The 16,449-nt window shown below is 36.3% G+C and overlaps 1 protein-coding gene across 13 annotated transcripts in view; it reads right to left on the bottom strand.

The window, feature by feature from the left end:
- The window catches only part of DPH6 (diphthamine biosynthesis 6), a 300,037-nt gene that overhangs the window by 51,548 nt on the left and 232,040 nt on the right, over positions 1 to 16,449 (bottom strand). For 2 of the 13 annotated variants that reach the window (XR_014058730.1, XM_081507101.1), the window contains exon 10: positions 3,234 to 6,855. The exons of the other annotated variants lie outside the window; for them this stretch is intronic. The gene's annotated coding sequence lies outside the window, so the exon portion shown is untranslated. Of the gene's footprint in view, positions 1 to 3,233; positions 6,856 to 16,449 lie in introns of those variants that run through there. 13 annotated transcript variants of the gene reach the window in all.

Raw genomic sequence — 16,449 nt, forward strand, 5'->3', positions numbered from 1 at the left:
TTCACTTTCATGCATTGGAGAAGGAAATGGCAACCCACTCCAGTATTCTTGCCTGGAGAATCCCAGGGAAGGCGGAGCCTGGTGGGCTGCCGTCTATGGGGTCCCACAGAGTCGGACACTACTGAAGTGACTTAGCAGCAGCAGCAGCAGCAAGGTTGATACTAATGCCAAAGATAGGGAAGAATCATGGAAATTGATCAGAAATAGGAAGAAAAGAATTAAAAACAATGCTGAGGACTTCATAAGTTAAATCTAAGTTTTCTTAGTCTTCATCTGCAGTTATGAATACTACAGAATCCTGACTCTCACTGAAGCTATCTTCCCTAGGATTCCATGATCCTACTTGAACGTGGTCCTCTTTCTACCTATTGGATAATTCCTTCTTAGTCCAAAGGGAGTCATACAGTCAGGGAGATTTCTACAATATGGAGGGCAATCTGTAGGAGTGTCAAATTTTTTTTAATTCCTTGAAATTCATCAGAACTTCGAAGGAATAGATTAAAAAAGCAAAACAAAACAAAACAGGACAAAACCCAAGAAAACAGGGTTGGAAACAATATGAATTGAAAGGTGGATCTAACCAGTTAGTTGAGAAGCAAAGCAAAAATAACACTGGGTTTCAAAGCCAAAGATTTCTGAATGGGAAGTTGTAATCATAGTGTTGCCTCCCTGATGGAACGGCTGATAGATGTCAAGTGCTTAAGCCCTTAAGTGTAGCAACTCAGAACATTGTTAATCTCATCTGCCTAATAGGAAAAAAGCTTGGTCATATATTGGGTCACTGTGCTTTAGTGGTTCTGGGGACAGATGAGTCAGCCTGCTCATGGCTCGATGCTGCTCACTATGGCTACCTGGAATGGGCCAAGAGCAAGGCAGAGATCTTGCAGAAAGTACAAATTTCCCAGGTCACTGTCACAATACTCTATTCCTTTATTCCATACCTATTAAGTATTCAAGCATTTTCTTATCAGTAAATTCTCTTCTATTTATTTACTTCTGATTCGACTTGGGTTGTTTTATAGAAAAAATACTTTTACCTCTAAGCTTGTCATGGAAAATGTCTTTTAACTTTCTTTCTTTTTTAAAATATATGTCCCTAGTATATGTTGTATTCTGCATCAAAATTAAATATCCAGTTCTAGAAAACTTCCTATAAAAGTTAACTTCTCTGTCAAAATACTGTAATTTCCTGGAAGCATTTTCCATTGTACAATCAAAGCTATTTTTATTTTTTTATCTTTTAATTTGAAAGTTAAATATTTAACAAAAACTGGAAAAGATAATTAAATGTTAGTAAATTTTCCTGATTAGTCTTGTGTCGGCAAAACAACAACAAAACATCTGATGTTTGGTTAAGACTGTGTTTGAAACCATTTACTTTATGAGTAAGAAAAACAGGGCCAAATTAGACCATTTGGAAATGACCATAAACTGGAGGTATAGAGATGAGCTGCAGAAGTAAGATTATCCTGGTTCCACAAAGATTCATTCTTTACCTCACTGCTGATGCCACTTTCCAATGTTACTTTTTCTGTTCTTATATCTCAGAATCCCTTTATTTCTTAAGCCTTACCATGAATGTGTACCTCCATTTGTGAATTACTGACAATTGTTGTGGTTAAGAGAGGGGGGAAAAAGAAACTTGCGATAACAATCCATTTTAGAAAACATGGAAATCACAGAAATTTGAAAAACAACACAACCACTATACCAATGGGAGAAAGCATGATAAAAAACAGGTTTCAGAGTCAGGGATAGCAGGGCATGAACCTTGAGTGAGGATTAAAGGAGATAACCATAGAAGTGCCTGAAGTGTTTGAAGGTGGTCACATATGCTGAGCTAATAGCTGAGAAATCTTACATGTTTTTCAAATAGAGATGGACCAAAATAATATCTCTCAATTCTGATCTCTTAGATTTAATAGTATCTGTAGAAGGAAAGATATATCCATACATTTAGAAAACCTATAACTCTTCTAAGAAAATTATTAGTGACATCTTGAGTAAATTTTATACAAAATATATTCCATTTATAATATTTATATTCTTGACAGTGGTTTAATGTGATTGTAGCATTTGGTGATGGTATAATGCAGAGATTAGCAAACTTTTTCTGTAAGTGTAAATAGTAAATATTTTAGGCTTTGCAGACCAAGAGGCAAAATTAAGGATATCATATGGAACATAACAAATTATAGAAAATATAACAAATTGCTTTATTAAAAAAATTCAAAACATAATAATAATAATTGAGAACATTAAAAATACATATCTACTAATGGGAAGAATAAAGTTCTCTTTTTTTTCTTTTGGGATAATATTTCACTTAATAAAGTTTCAAAGTTAGTATTCTCTGGTATCAGTACCATGGCAAATGTTCATTTGTAGGTAGTATCAATATGGCAGCAAGCTGGCTTTGGTCTGTGGGCCTTAATTTATTGACTTCTACACTAATGATCTTTAAAGCTATAACTTGGCCTTTTATAAAAAAAAAATGAAACGTTACTTTAAAGTTTAGGTTTTATGAAATAAAGCATCTTCAACTTATCAAGGTTTTTTTTCTGTACAAATTTCATGTAAATAAGATTAAATCAATGAATATACTTTAAAATGTTATGTAAAAAAAAAAAAACATCAGTTTTAATTTCAGAATTAATACTTCCAATGAGTATTATCATTGGTGATATCAATGATTTTAATACCTTATTTCTTAGCAAACAACAGACAGAATAAGGAAATAAACCATTATCCAAATTTTAGTTAAAACAAATTGATCTAATTTCTGACCTCTGAAATTGCTGATAATGTTCTCTACACTAGATCTGAGATTTGTACACTTCCCAGTTAGATCCACTGTAAAAGATAAGTTGTAAATACTAAAAAGTTAATACTATAGTCTCAAGGATTCTTGATTGTTTTCATATATTGTTATTCCTTACTTTCTCCAAAGCTCTAAAAAGGAGATGAATCTTCATTGAACCAAGAAACTAAGAAGATTTAACAAGACAAAGAAGTATGAAGCCAGAATCATATCTGATGAGGCTGAAGATTACTAACAAAATGGAAAAGGGCAGTAAAATTTTTGAGGTGAACAGAATCCTAGGATGATCATTGAATTTATGGGACTTAATTAATAAGGAACTTGGGGGAACTTACCTCTCTTTAAGAGTATTTCAGGTAAAAAATTCAGGCAAAGAATGCTTAGGAGATAACTGAGCAGCTAATCATCAATAAAGCAGATAAAAGAAGTAGGTTTTATTATACATTATATATTTTGAATAGAAGAAAATAGAAAACGAAATAACCTTCAAAGAGCTTCATATGAAGATCTTAAGCCACTTTTGCAATTAATATTATTTCATTCCTATATACTGAAAAATTAAGTCAAATACAATAAACAATTTGCATTGCATGCCAGCAGCCATTCTTGAGATGCTACATCCATTTTCCCCCACCTTTAGACCACTAAATCACTTATTCAACATTCATTGGCTATGTTTTTTCTTGAAGTACTAAGAAAATGAATTTAAATTATTCTGAAATGTTACATCTTGACATGCAAATTAATACTTAAAAGTGAACCAAAGATTTAAGAAAAGGTAAAGGAAAATCCCTAAGCAAATATTAAAGATTTTGTATCAAAATCCACCCCCCATCAAAAAAAATCCCTTTTTTTTTGGATGAATTTCTTGCTTCAAGAATTATGACACATTTGACTATTTTCACTTTTTATACATTTCAAAGAAAAATTCATTATCGTTGTTGTTGAGTCATTAAGTTGTGTCCAACTCTTTGTAACCCCATGGACTGTAGCCTACCAGGCTCCTCCGTCCTCAACTGTCTCCCAGAGTTTGCTCAAATGCATGTCCATAGAGTCAGTGACGCTGTTTAACCATCTCATCCTCTGCTGCCCTGTTCTCTTTTTTCCTTCAAAGAAAATCAGACTGCTATTTTTCTGAGGTCCAGTAAAATTCTACAGAAGAGTAGAGAGTAAGCCCAGATGAGCTTTTCCCATTCTTTTCTGTTTCATGATCCTTGGATAAATATGACACTCAACAGCATTTATACCTAGGAGACAGAGGATACCAGTAATAGGCAAAAGATTTAGAGTTCCCATGTTGGAATCCTTCTACAACTTCTCTTAGTCTAGAAGTAACAAAGAGAATTTGAAACTTTCCTTACTCACATCTTTGGTTTAGATAGTGTCTGACAGCTGCAGAGAGATTTTGACTTGGAGCTCATGTTATGCAAAATGTGTCTGTGTTGGGATTTGGGGTTCCTAATCCAAAACAATTCCTTGAGGAAGATGTGCAGGTTATAAGGGTTTCCTGCCCCATTTTCTGGCAGCACCTGGCTGGATTGCATGCCTACTAATTACCCTTGGAAAGGAGCTGCTTCTACCTATGATGTCTTTGCACTGCCATGTGGGGAAAACTAAGTGTCCTACTTATGCGCAGCTACTCCCAAACTATAGAACTGATAAATAACAGATGGGCTGACAGATCTACTATTACACATATTTCCCAGAAGTTGAAGATCTTCTGTTACTGTGGCCAATCTCTTTTTCTCTGAGCAAGTCTATAGTGGGTAAGTGTGCCACGGGAAGTTATTTTGGAACCATCAAGATACTCCATTGCTTTCTAATTCTTTGGAGATTATCCATCTCATTTTCCCACTGGACTATCTAGGTTCATGGCATTTTAAACCAAAGACTTAAATTGAGAGATTTTCACAAAGAAACATAATTTTCATCTTAGAAAATAATTCACAAGAAAATTTTATTTATTTATGCACATGTAAACCTCTCACTCTCAAAATGATTTGACACAGCCACTTGTGAAAATTTACCTTACCAGTAACTTTATTAGAATTTGTTATCATCTTGATGTGATAATCGAGCAAGAGACGATTGACTGAGACTCTGAAAGTACTCAGTCTCTTGCATTTAGAAGATTATTTCACCTAGCCTATACTAAAAGAAACCTGGGTTGTGGATATTTGAATGTGTTTTTTAATACAATATTTTTGGATGTTTTTGTATGTCTTGAGTATCTCATAAATTTCAAAAAATTGAATAATTCAGTAACAATAAAAAGCTATACCATATTAACCATCTTGATAAAAATAAAAGACTAATAATAACTAGTAGTATCCATAAACATTGGTTCAAAATTTTTGAATAATAATTTAATAAAGTGTTCATCAGTTCAGTTCAGTGGCTCAGTCGTGTCTGAATCTTTGTGACCCCATGGACCACAGCACACCAGGCCTCCCTGTCCATCACCAACTCCCAGCATTTACCCAAACTCATGTCCATTGAGTTGGTGATGCCATCCAACCATCTCATCCTCTTTTGTCCCCTTCTCCTCCTGCCTTCAATCTTTCCCAGCATCAGGGTCTTTTCAAATGAGTCAGCTCTTCGCATCAGGTGGCCAAAGTGTCAGAGTTTCAGCTTCAGCATCAGTCCTTCCAATGAACACCCTGGACTGATCTCCTTTTGGATGGAATGGTTGGATCTCCTTGCCATCCAAGGGACTCTCAAGAGTCTTCTCCAACACCACAGTTCAAAAGCATCGATTCTTTGGTGCTCAGCTTTCTTTATAGTCCAGCTCTCACACCCATACATGACCACTGGTAAAACCATAGCCTTGACTAGATGGACCTTTGTTGGCAAAGTAATATCTCTGCTTTTTAATATGCCGTCTAGGTTGGTCATAACTTTCCTTTCAAGGAGTAAGCGTCTTTAAATTTCATGGCTGCAGTCACCATCTGCAGTGATTTTTGAGCCCCCCAAAACAAAGTCTGCCACTGTTTCCACTGTTTCCCCATCTATTCGCTATGAAGTGATGAGACCAGATGCCATGATCTTAGTTTTCTGAATGTTGAGCTTTAAGCCAACTTTTTCACTCTCCTCTTTCACTTTCTTTCATCAAGAGGCTCTTTAGTTCCTCTTTGGTTTCTGCTATAAGGGTGGTGTCATCTGCATATCTGAGGTTATTGATATTCCTCCTGGCAATCTTGATTCCAGCTTGTGCTTCATCCACCCGGGCATTTCTCACAATGTACTCTGCATATAAGTTAAATAAGCAGGGTGACAATATACAGTCTTGACGTACTCCCTTCCCTATTTGCAACCAGCCTGTTATTCCATGTCCAGTTCTAACTGTTGCTTCCTGACCTGGATACAGATTTTCAAGAGGCTGGTCAGGTGGTCTGTATTCCCATCTCTTTCAGAATTTTCCACAGTTTATTGTGATCCACACAGTCAAAGGCTTTGGCATAGTTAATACAGCAGAAATAGATGTTTTTCTGGAACGTCTCTTGCTTTTTCAATGATCCGGCAGCTGTTGGCAATTGGATCTCTGGTTTCTTTGCCTTTTCTAAAACCAGCTTGAACATCTGGAAGTTCACGGTTCACGTACTGCTGAGCCTGGCTTGGAGAATTTTGAGCATTATTTTACTAGCGCGTGAGATGAGTGCAATTGTGCCATAGTTTGAGCATTCTTTGGCATTGCCTTTCTTTGGGAATGGAATGAAAACTGACCTTTTCCAGTCCTGTAGCCACTGCTGAGTTTTCCAAATTTGCTGGGTTATTGAGTGCAGCACTTTCACAGCATCATCTTTTAGGATTTGAAATAGTTCAACTGGAATTCCATCACCTCCACTAGCTTTGTTCATAGTGATGCTTCCTAAGACCCATTTGACTTCACTTTCCAGGATGTCTGGCTCTAGGTGAGTGATCATAGTCCATGTTTGTTATAAGAAAGATAAAATACAGCTTTTAGAAGACAACATGTTCCTCATGATCTTGAGACAGGATAGATTTTTCTTAAATGAGACACAGATAACATTAACCTTAAAAGATAAGAAAAGGAGTGAGTTGTCATCAAAAGACATCATTAAGAAAGTAAAATGGGAAGCCACAGTACAGAAGATGATACTGTAACACACATCTGACACAGCTCTTTTCTAAAATAGAGAAAGCAATTCTTATTGATTAATTAAAAACAGTGACAGATTATTTTATAGGAGAATGTACAAGAGACTTAAATGTACACTTTAAGAAAGAAGATAATCACATGGCTAGAAAACATGATCGAGACATACAGATGAGAAATACAATGAGATACCATTATATACTCACTAGGAGGGCAAATATTTAAAAGATTGACAATACAAAGTGTTGGTGAGGCTATGGAACAAACGGGAACTCAAATACACTGCTAGTGGAAGTGTAAATTATTTTAACACTTTAGAAAAACCAGCAATTCTATTCAATAAAGTGCATAGATACATGAACCAAAGATGTGTAGCAGAATATTCATAGCATTATTTGTAAAATTGTAACATACCAAAATATCTATCATAGAATATATTATAGTACATACATACAATAGAATACCTTAAAAAAAAGAAAGTAAAAAGGAAAGTAAATCCCTGACAATTTCTACAACAATATGGATGAACTAGAACTCTCCTCTTTCACTTTCTTCAAGAGAAACTAAAGAGCCTCTTCATGAAAGTGAAAGAGGAGAGTGAAAAAGCTGGCTGAAAACTCAACATTCAAAAAAATAAGATCATGGCATATGGTCCCATCACTCCATGGCAACTAGATGGGGAAACAATGCAAACAGTGACAAACTTCATATTCTTGGGCTCCAAAATCACTGCAGATGGTGACTGCAGCCATGAAATTAAAAGACATTTGCTCCTTGGAAGAAAAACTATGACAAACCTAGACAGCATATTAAAAAGCAGAGACATCACTTTGCCAACAAAGGTCCATCTAGTCAAAGCTATGGTTTTTCCAGTGGTCATATATGGATGTGAGAGTTGAACCATAAAGAAAGCTGAGTGCTGAAGAATTGATGCTTTTGAACTGTGGTGTTGGAGAAGACTCTTGAGTCCCTCGGGCTGCAAGGAAACCAGTCAATCCTAAAGGAAATCCTAAAGGAATATACATTGGAAGGACTGATGCTAAAGTTGAAGCTCCAATACTTTGGACACCTGATGTGAAGAGCTAACTCATTGGAAAAGACCCTGATGCTGGGAAAGATTGAAGGCAGGAGATGAAGGGGATGACAGAGGATGAGATGGTTGGATGGCATCACCAACTCCATGGACATGAGTTTGAGCAAGCTGCAGGAGTTGGTGATGGACAGGAAAGCCTGGCGTGCTGCAGTCCATGGCATGACTGAGTGACTGAACTAACTGATAGGTAAATTGTATAGACATAATGTTGAGTGAAATAAAATGAAAGAAGCCAGGCACAAACAGAATACATAAGAATAGATAATAAATATTTTATTGAGTTAAAAAAACAAGTAAAACTAATTATCTGTGGTATTATTTGTGAGAATGGTGTTCCCTGTCGGGAAAGGAAGAAGAAATAGTTACTGAGAAGGGCACAATGCTGGGGGGAGGACTTCTGCACTCTTTATAATGTTTAATTTTTTGATCTGGGTAGCAGTTACACAAGTGTGATCACTTTGTGAAAATTAATTAATTTGTGTATTTGAATTGTCCTCTTTTTGGGTGTGTTAATGCTTCAATAATAACTAAGGAAAAAAGCAGTTATATGGATATCCTAACAGAAAGTGAAAAAGGAAAGTGAAGTCGCTCAGTCATGTCTGACTCTTTGCGACCCCATGGACTGCAGCCTCCCAGGCTCCTCCGTCCATGGGATTTTCCAGGCAAGAGTACTGGAGTGAGTTGCCATTTCCTTCTCCAGGGGATCTTCCCAACTGAGGGATAGAACCTTGGTTTCTCGCATTGCAGGCGGATGCTTTAACCTCTAGGTCACCAGGGAAGCCTTAACAGAGATCCTCTCAATATAATTTCATTAATCCTGAGGAGATTCTAAACAGACACATTTATTCTTGCTTCCCAATTTGCCCTGCCACCATCTTCTGGTTATACATAAGCTTTGCTTATATTTAACCTCACTGCCATTTTTCTCTCACTGACATTTTGTTATTATTTAGTATTTTCTATCACTGCCATTTCTGTATTACTGCATTTCTCTTTTTCCTTAGAGTGGAAGAATGAAACCCTGATAGCATCCAAGAGTCATTTTGGGTGGGAGTCTTTTTCTGAATACCACTATTTTTGTGTGTGTGTGCTTAGTCCCTTTAGTCATGTCTGACTCTTAGTGACCTATGACCAATTCATGTTGATGTTTGGCAGAAACAACAAATTCTGTCAAGCAATTATCCTTCAATTAAAAAATAAATAAATTTTAAAAAATAAATAAAATGCCACCAAGGGAAAAAAAATCTTTTTTACCATCTATTTCTGTTTTGTTTATTTGAAAGTAGGACCTCCCAGATTTTTCTTCCACATCTCATTTTTCCTCCTGTATTTTCCAAACTTTTTGTTATTTATCTGGACCACATCCTTGAATGATAGGAAATTATCCGATTATTAACTTATTCTTGTGTTTTGAACTATATTATTATAGTTCATTATAATATATGCCTCTCAACTCCATGTTAATCTCAGGTTAAATATACTTGCTTGTAGGAATCCAAATAATTTTTGGAATGAATTTATCAGTATGTTTGGGAACATCTTAATTTTCACTGAATTTTAAAAGTTTTCACTCAGGTATTGTTATTTAAACATAGTGAAAGAATAAAGGAAAAATAATGAAAACACTGCTTCTAGATGAGTTTAAGAAGAATTTTAAACTTTCCCTCCTCAAATCTTGTATACAGCAGACAAAAAGTAATTAAATTGGATTAAAAAAAATCAGTATGTCAATTTCTGAAGATTACATTTAAAACACATTCTATTTAAGGGTGATGTTGCTTATATGCAACATACTTTAGACATGTCATTTTCTTATGAATGCCTTAAAATCAGCTTTGTTACAGAGAATTTTGGTTTTATGCCTGGATTGAAAGATTTTTTGATTGTGCTAAAATGAACATATTTGTGGGAAAAAAGCCAAGAAAATGTGTCACTTGGGGAAAGAGAAGAAAATATTTTGTTTTATTTCTTGGGATATTTTTGTTTACAGAATAAGCATAGGTTGCTATCAAACTTCCAAATCTGAACAGCAGAGGTGACTTTGTCAGCATCACTTTGTTCCCAAAGTCAGTAGCTTTCCAAAACAGTGCAGTTGCCAGCTTACCTCTTTAGTTACTACTACATTTAGACACTTTAATTAAAGGCTATTGTTTACCTTAAGCGGTATCATTTCATTTTTATGTATTGTTTGTCTAAGGTGAATTTATTTATAGGTAAGAATTAATGTTTTAAAGTGATTCTACTACTGAATTGCTTTAACAACAGTGAGAAATTATTTTCACAATCACTAATTAAAAACAAAATGCAGCTTCACAATCTATCCAATATTTGTTTTGCTTCAGCACTGAGAAACCATTGTTATTAGAATTCCACTAAAAGTAATTTTTGTTTTATAACCTATGACAAATGTCTACTCTTAAATTTCTCACTAAAAATTTTAAAGCTAAGTAGCTTGAGAAAAGTACCTATACATTTACTTAATCCTTCAATAATAGAATTAAAATATAGGTGTATCACTCACCTACCGAGAAGCCATACAGAATACAGGCTAAAAGCAGAAGTGCGTAAAGGCCACTTGCTGATGTGTATCTTACCAAACGACTACTTGTATAACTTGGCCTGGATAACTTCTAGGTACCCTAGTCTTATCATCTGTAAAATGGGGATTGTTGCTGTTGTTATTTAGTTGCTAAGTCATGTCTGACTCTTTTGCAACCCATGAATTATAGCCCACCAGGCTGCTCTGTCCATGGGATTTCCAAGGTAAGAATACTGGAGTGGGTAGCCATTCTCTACTCCATGGGATTTTCCCTACCCAGGGATAGAACCCATGTCTCTTGCATCTCCTCCGTTGGCAGGCATAATATTTACCACTAGCACCACCTGGGAAGCCTTAATAAAGAACGTTGGAAGATGTTAATCAGTAGAGATATGAGTGTATTGTATAAAGTCATGTCATCTTCCAAAGATCAATACATAGGAATTTATAGGAGTAAGGGGAATGGGAAGAATATATAGACCCCTCACTTTTCCTTAAATCCAACAAAAATAGGATGAAGACTATAATAAAGATATGTGCATCAGTTAGTTAAACACAAAACCATTTCTTCTTCTCACTGTGCCTTTTGTTATTCTCAAAGCTTTCCAACAATTCCCTTTATGACTTCAAACATTCCTGTGTCCTATCTCCCAAAGATTAAAGATATGCATACAATCACATGAAGCTGAGGAACCTGTAAACCTTAAAAAGAGAAATAAAGTGTACCAAATATAACAAACTCCTATACTTTTTCATCCCTTTGTGATTTTGCACTGGATCATGCAAAAATGTCTTAAGTTAAGCTTCCAGTTTCCTAAGCTGATGTTTGCGTGCACGCATGCTGATGTTTGCACAGGCATGCTCAGTCCTGTCTAACTCTTTGTGATACTATGGCCTGTAGCTCGCCAGGCTCCTCCCTCCATGGGATTCTCCAGGTAAGAATACTGGAGTGGGTAGCCATTCCCTTTTCCAGGAGATCTTCCCGAACCAGGGATTGAACCCATGTCTCCTGCCTCTCCTGCATCAGCAGGCAGGTTCTTTACCACTGAGTCACCTGTGAACAGGAAAACCTGTTCTTTTTACTATTCATTCCAAACTAGCATTTTTAATTTTTTAATTTAAGTATAATTGAGTTACAATATTATAAAAGTTTCAGGTTTACAACAAAGTGATTCAGTATTTTTTATAGATTATACACCATAAAAAGTTGTTATAAAATATTGGCTATATTCCCAGTGTTGTACATTACATCCTTATACCTTATTTATTTTACACCTAGTAGTTTCTATGTCGTAATCCCATTCCTCTATCTTTTCCCAACCCAATCCCTCTTCTCACTGGTAATGATTAGTTTGTTCTCTGTATCTGTGAGTCTGTTTCTGTTTTGTTATATTCATTCATTTTATTCTTTAGATTCCACATATCAGTGAAAACGTGTATTTTTTTTTTACTCTAACATTTCACTAAACATATTGCCTTCCAGGTCCATCCATATTGTTATAAATGGCAAAATTTCATTCTTTTTTATGGCCAAATAATAGTCCATTTATATAGACACTGCTGTTAAGTCACTTCAGTTCAGTTCAGTTCAGTCACTTCAGTTGTGTCCAACTCTTTGTAACCCCATAGACTGTAGCCCACCAGGCTCCTCTGTCCATGGGAGTCTCCAGAATACTGGAGCGGGTTGCCATGCCCTCCTCCCGGGGATTTTCTGGATCCAGGGATTGAACCCACATCTCTTACGTCTCCTGCATTGGCAGGCAGGTTCTTTTCCTTTAGCACCACATGGGAAGCCCCTTATGTATACATATATGTATAGATATATATACACATACATACACATATGTATATATATCTCATATCTTCTTTATTCATTCATCTGTTGTTGAACACAAGTTACTCCCTTGTCTTGCCTATTGTAAATAATACTGCTATGAACATGGGGTTCCTATGTCCTTTCAAATTTGTGTTTTTGTCTTCTTCAGATATATACCTAGGAGTGAATATTGGTGGATCATATGGTAGTTCTATTTTTAATTTTTTATATAAATGGCAAGAGTAGGCATTCTTGTCTTGTTTCTGATTTTAAAGGAAAAGCATCAGATTTTCAACATTGAGTATGTTAGCTGTGAGTTTGTCATAAATGGCCTTTATTATCATGAGATATGTTCCCTTTATGCTAACTTTGTTGAAGTGTTTTTATCATGAATGGATGTTGAATTTTGCTAAATGATTTTTTTTGTGTATCTATTGTAATAATCATGTGATTTTTATCCTTTGTTTTCTTAATGTGGTGTATCACATTGATTGATCTGTGTAGGCTGAAACATCCTTGTATCCCTGAAATAAATTCCACTTGATCATGGTATATAATCTTTTTTATGTATTGATGATTAGGTTTGCTAATATTTAGTGGGGGATTTTTGCCTCTATGTTCATCAGGAATATTGGCCTTTAATTTTTTCTTCTCTAATATCTTTGGTTTTGGTATCAGGGTAATGCTGGCCTTCTAGCATGAATTTGGGAGTATTCTTTCCTTTTTAATTTTTTGGAATAATTTGAGGATAGGTATTAACTCTTTTTTAAATGTTTGGTAGAATTCACTTGTGAAGTTATTCAGTCCTAGACTTGTTTGCTGGAAATTTTTAAAGTACTTATTCAATTTTGATACTAGTAATTGGTCTTTTCATATTATCTATTTCTTCCTGATTCAGTATTGAATGTTTGTATGTACTGTATGTTTATAGGGATTTATACATTTTTTTCTAGGTTGTCCAATTTGTTGGTGTATAACTTTTTGCAGTATTCTCCTATGATTATGATTGTACTTCTGTGATATCAGTTGTAACTTCTCCCTTTTCATTTCTCATTTTGAGACTTTTCTCTCTTTTTTTTTTCTTGATGGTTTGCTAAAGGCTTATCAATGTTTTATATCTTTTCAAAACACTAGTTCTTGATTTCATTGATTTTTTCTACTATTTTTGTTTGTTTTGTCCTCTATTTTATTTCTATTCTGATTTTTACTATTTCCTTTCTTCTGCTGACTTTGGGGTTTGTTTGTTCTTCTTTTTGTAATTCCTTTAAACGATTTTTGTTGAATGTCATGCTTGAGTTGGTTTTCTTTAAATTATTGGTGATTCTTGGTAATCACTTTATTTATGGATAAGTATTTAGTCTCTTCATTGTTTTTCACTGCAAATATGTCCTCAGTCCAAGTGACAATCTCTTCTTTCATGGTTCTGAGTATAGGTTCTGATTATATGAGCTCTAACCATATCCCCAGGCCAGTTCATGTAGGTCACTTATCTTTTGGATGTAATTACACCATGACGGATGAGTCATGGTGGAGAGGTCTGACAGAATGTGGTCCACTGGAGAAGGGAATGGCAAACCACTTCAGTATTCTTGCCTTGAGAACCCCATGAACAGTTATGAAAAGGCAAAAAGATAGGACACTGAAAGATGAACTCCCCAGGTCGGTAGGTGCCCAATATGACTGGAGCTCAGTGGAGAAATAACTCCAGAAAGAATGAAGGGATGGAGCCAAAGAAAAAACAACACCCAGTTGTGGATGGGACTGGTGACAAAAGCAAGGTTCAATGCTGTAAAGAGCAATATTGCATAGGAACCTGGAATGGTAGGTCCATGAATCAAGGCAAATTGGAAGTGATCAAACAGCAGATGGCAAGAGTGAACATCGACATTCTAGGAATCAGTGAACTAAGATGGACTGGAACAGGTGAATTTAACTCAAATGACCGTCATATCTACTACTGTGGGCAGGAACCCCTTAGAAGAAATGGAGTAGCCATCATGGTCAACAAAAGAGTACAAAATCCAGTACTTGGATGCAATCTCAAAAAAGACAGAATGATTTCTATTCATTACCAAGGCAAACCATTCAATTATCATGGTAATCCAAGTCTATGCCCTGATGAGAAGCGCTGAAGAAGCTGAAGTTGAATGGTTCTATGAAGACCTACAAGACCTTCAAGAACTAACACCCCAAAAAGGTGTCCTTTTCATTATAGGGGACTGGAATGCAAAAGTAGGAAGTCAAGAAACACCTGGAGTAACAGGCAAATCTGGCCTTGGAGTACAGAATGAAGTAGGGCAAAGGCTAATAGAGTTCTGCCAAGAGAACGCACTGGTTATAGCAAACACCCTCTTCCAACAACACAAGAGAAGACTCTACACATGGACATCACCAGATGGTCGACACCGAAATCAGACTGATTATATTCTTTGCAGCCAAAGATGGAAAAGCTCTATTCAGTCAGCAAAAACAAGACCGGGAGCTGACTGTGGCTCAGATCATGAACTCCTTATTGCCAAATTCAGACTGAAATTGAAGAAAGTGGAGAAAACCACTAGACCATTCAGATATGACCTAAATCAAATCCCTTTTGACTATACAGTGGAAGTGAGAAATAGATTTAAGGGACTAGATCTGATAGACAGAGTGCCTGATGAACTATGGATGGAGGTTTGTGACATTGCACAAGAGACAGGAATTAAGACCATGCCCAAGAAAAAGAAATGCAAAAAAGCAAAATGGCTGTCTGAGGAGGCCTTACAGATAGCTGTGAAAAGAAGGGAAGTGAAAAGCAAGGAAGAAAAGGAAAGATATACTCATTTGAATGCAGAGTTCCAAAGAACAGCAAAGAGAGATAGGAAAGCCTTCCTCAGTGATCAATGCAAAGAAATAGAGGAAAACAATAGAATGGGAAAGAATAGAGCTCCCTTCAAGAAAATTAGAGATGCCAAGGGAACATTTCATGTAAAGATGGGCTCAATAAAGGACAGAAATGGTAGAGACCTAGCAGAAGCAGAAGATATTAAGAAGAGGTGGCAAGAATACATAGAAGAGCTGTACAAAAAAGATCTTCATGATCCAGATAATCAGGATGGTGTGATTACTCACCTAGAGCCAGACATCCTGGAATGCAAAGTCGAGTGGGCCTTAGGAAGCATCACTATGAACAAAGCTAGTGGAGGTGATGGAATTCCAGTTGAGCCATTTCAAATCCTGAAAGATGACGCTGTGAAAGTGCTGCACTCAATATGCCAGCAAATTTGGAAAACTCAGCAGTGGCCACAGGACTGGCAAAGGTCAGTTTTCATCCCAATCCCAAAGAAAGGCAATGCCAAAGAATGTTCAAACCACCGCACAGTTGCACTCATCTCACACGCTAGTAAAGTAATGATCAAAATTCTCCAAGCCAGGCTTTAGCAATACATGAACCATGAACTTCCAGATGTTCAAGCTGGTTTTAGAAAAGGCAGAGGAACCAGAGATCAAATTGCCAACATCTGCTGGATCATCGAAAAAGCAAGAGATGTTCCAGAAAAACATCTATTTCTGCTTTATTGACTATGCCAAAGCCTTTGACTGTGTGGGTCACAATAAACTGTGGAAAATTCTGAAAGAGATGGGAATACCAGACCTTCTGACCTGTCTCTTGAGAAATCTGTATGCAAATCAGGAAGCAACAGTTAGAACTGGACATGGAACAACAGACTGGTTCCAAATAGGAAAAGGAGTACATCAAGGCTGTATATTGTCACCCTGCTTATTTAACTTATATGCAGAGTACATCATGAGAAAAGCTGGGCTGGAGCAAGCACCAGCTGGAATCAGGATTGCTGGGAGAAATATCAATAACCTCAGATATGCAGATGACACCACCCTTATGGCAGAAAGTGAAGAAGAACTAAAGAGCCTCTTGATGAAAGTGAAAGAGGAGAGTGAAAAAGTTGGCTTAAAGCTCAACATTCAGAAAACTAAGATCATGGCATCTGGTCCCATCACTTCATGGGAAATAGATGGGGAAATTGTGCAAACAGTGGTAGACTTTACTTTTGGGGGCTCCAAAATC

This window comes from Giraffa tippelskirchi, chromosome 7, assembly GCF_054371585.1.
Source record: "Giraffa tippelskirchi isolate mGirTip1 chromosome 7, T2T-mGirTip1v1.2.pri, whole genome shotgun sequence".
NCBI lineage: Eukaryota > Metazoa > Chordata > Mammalia > Artiodactyla > Giraffidae > Giraffa > Giraffa tippelskirchi.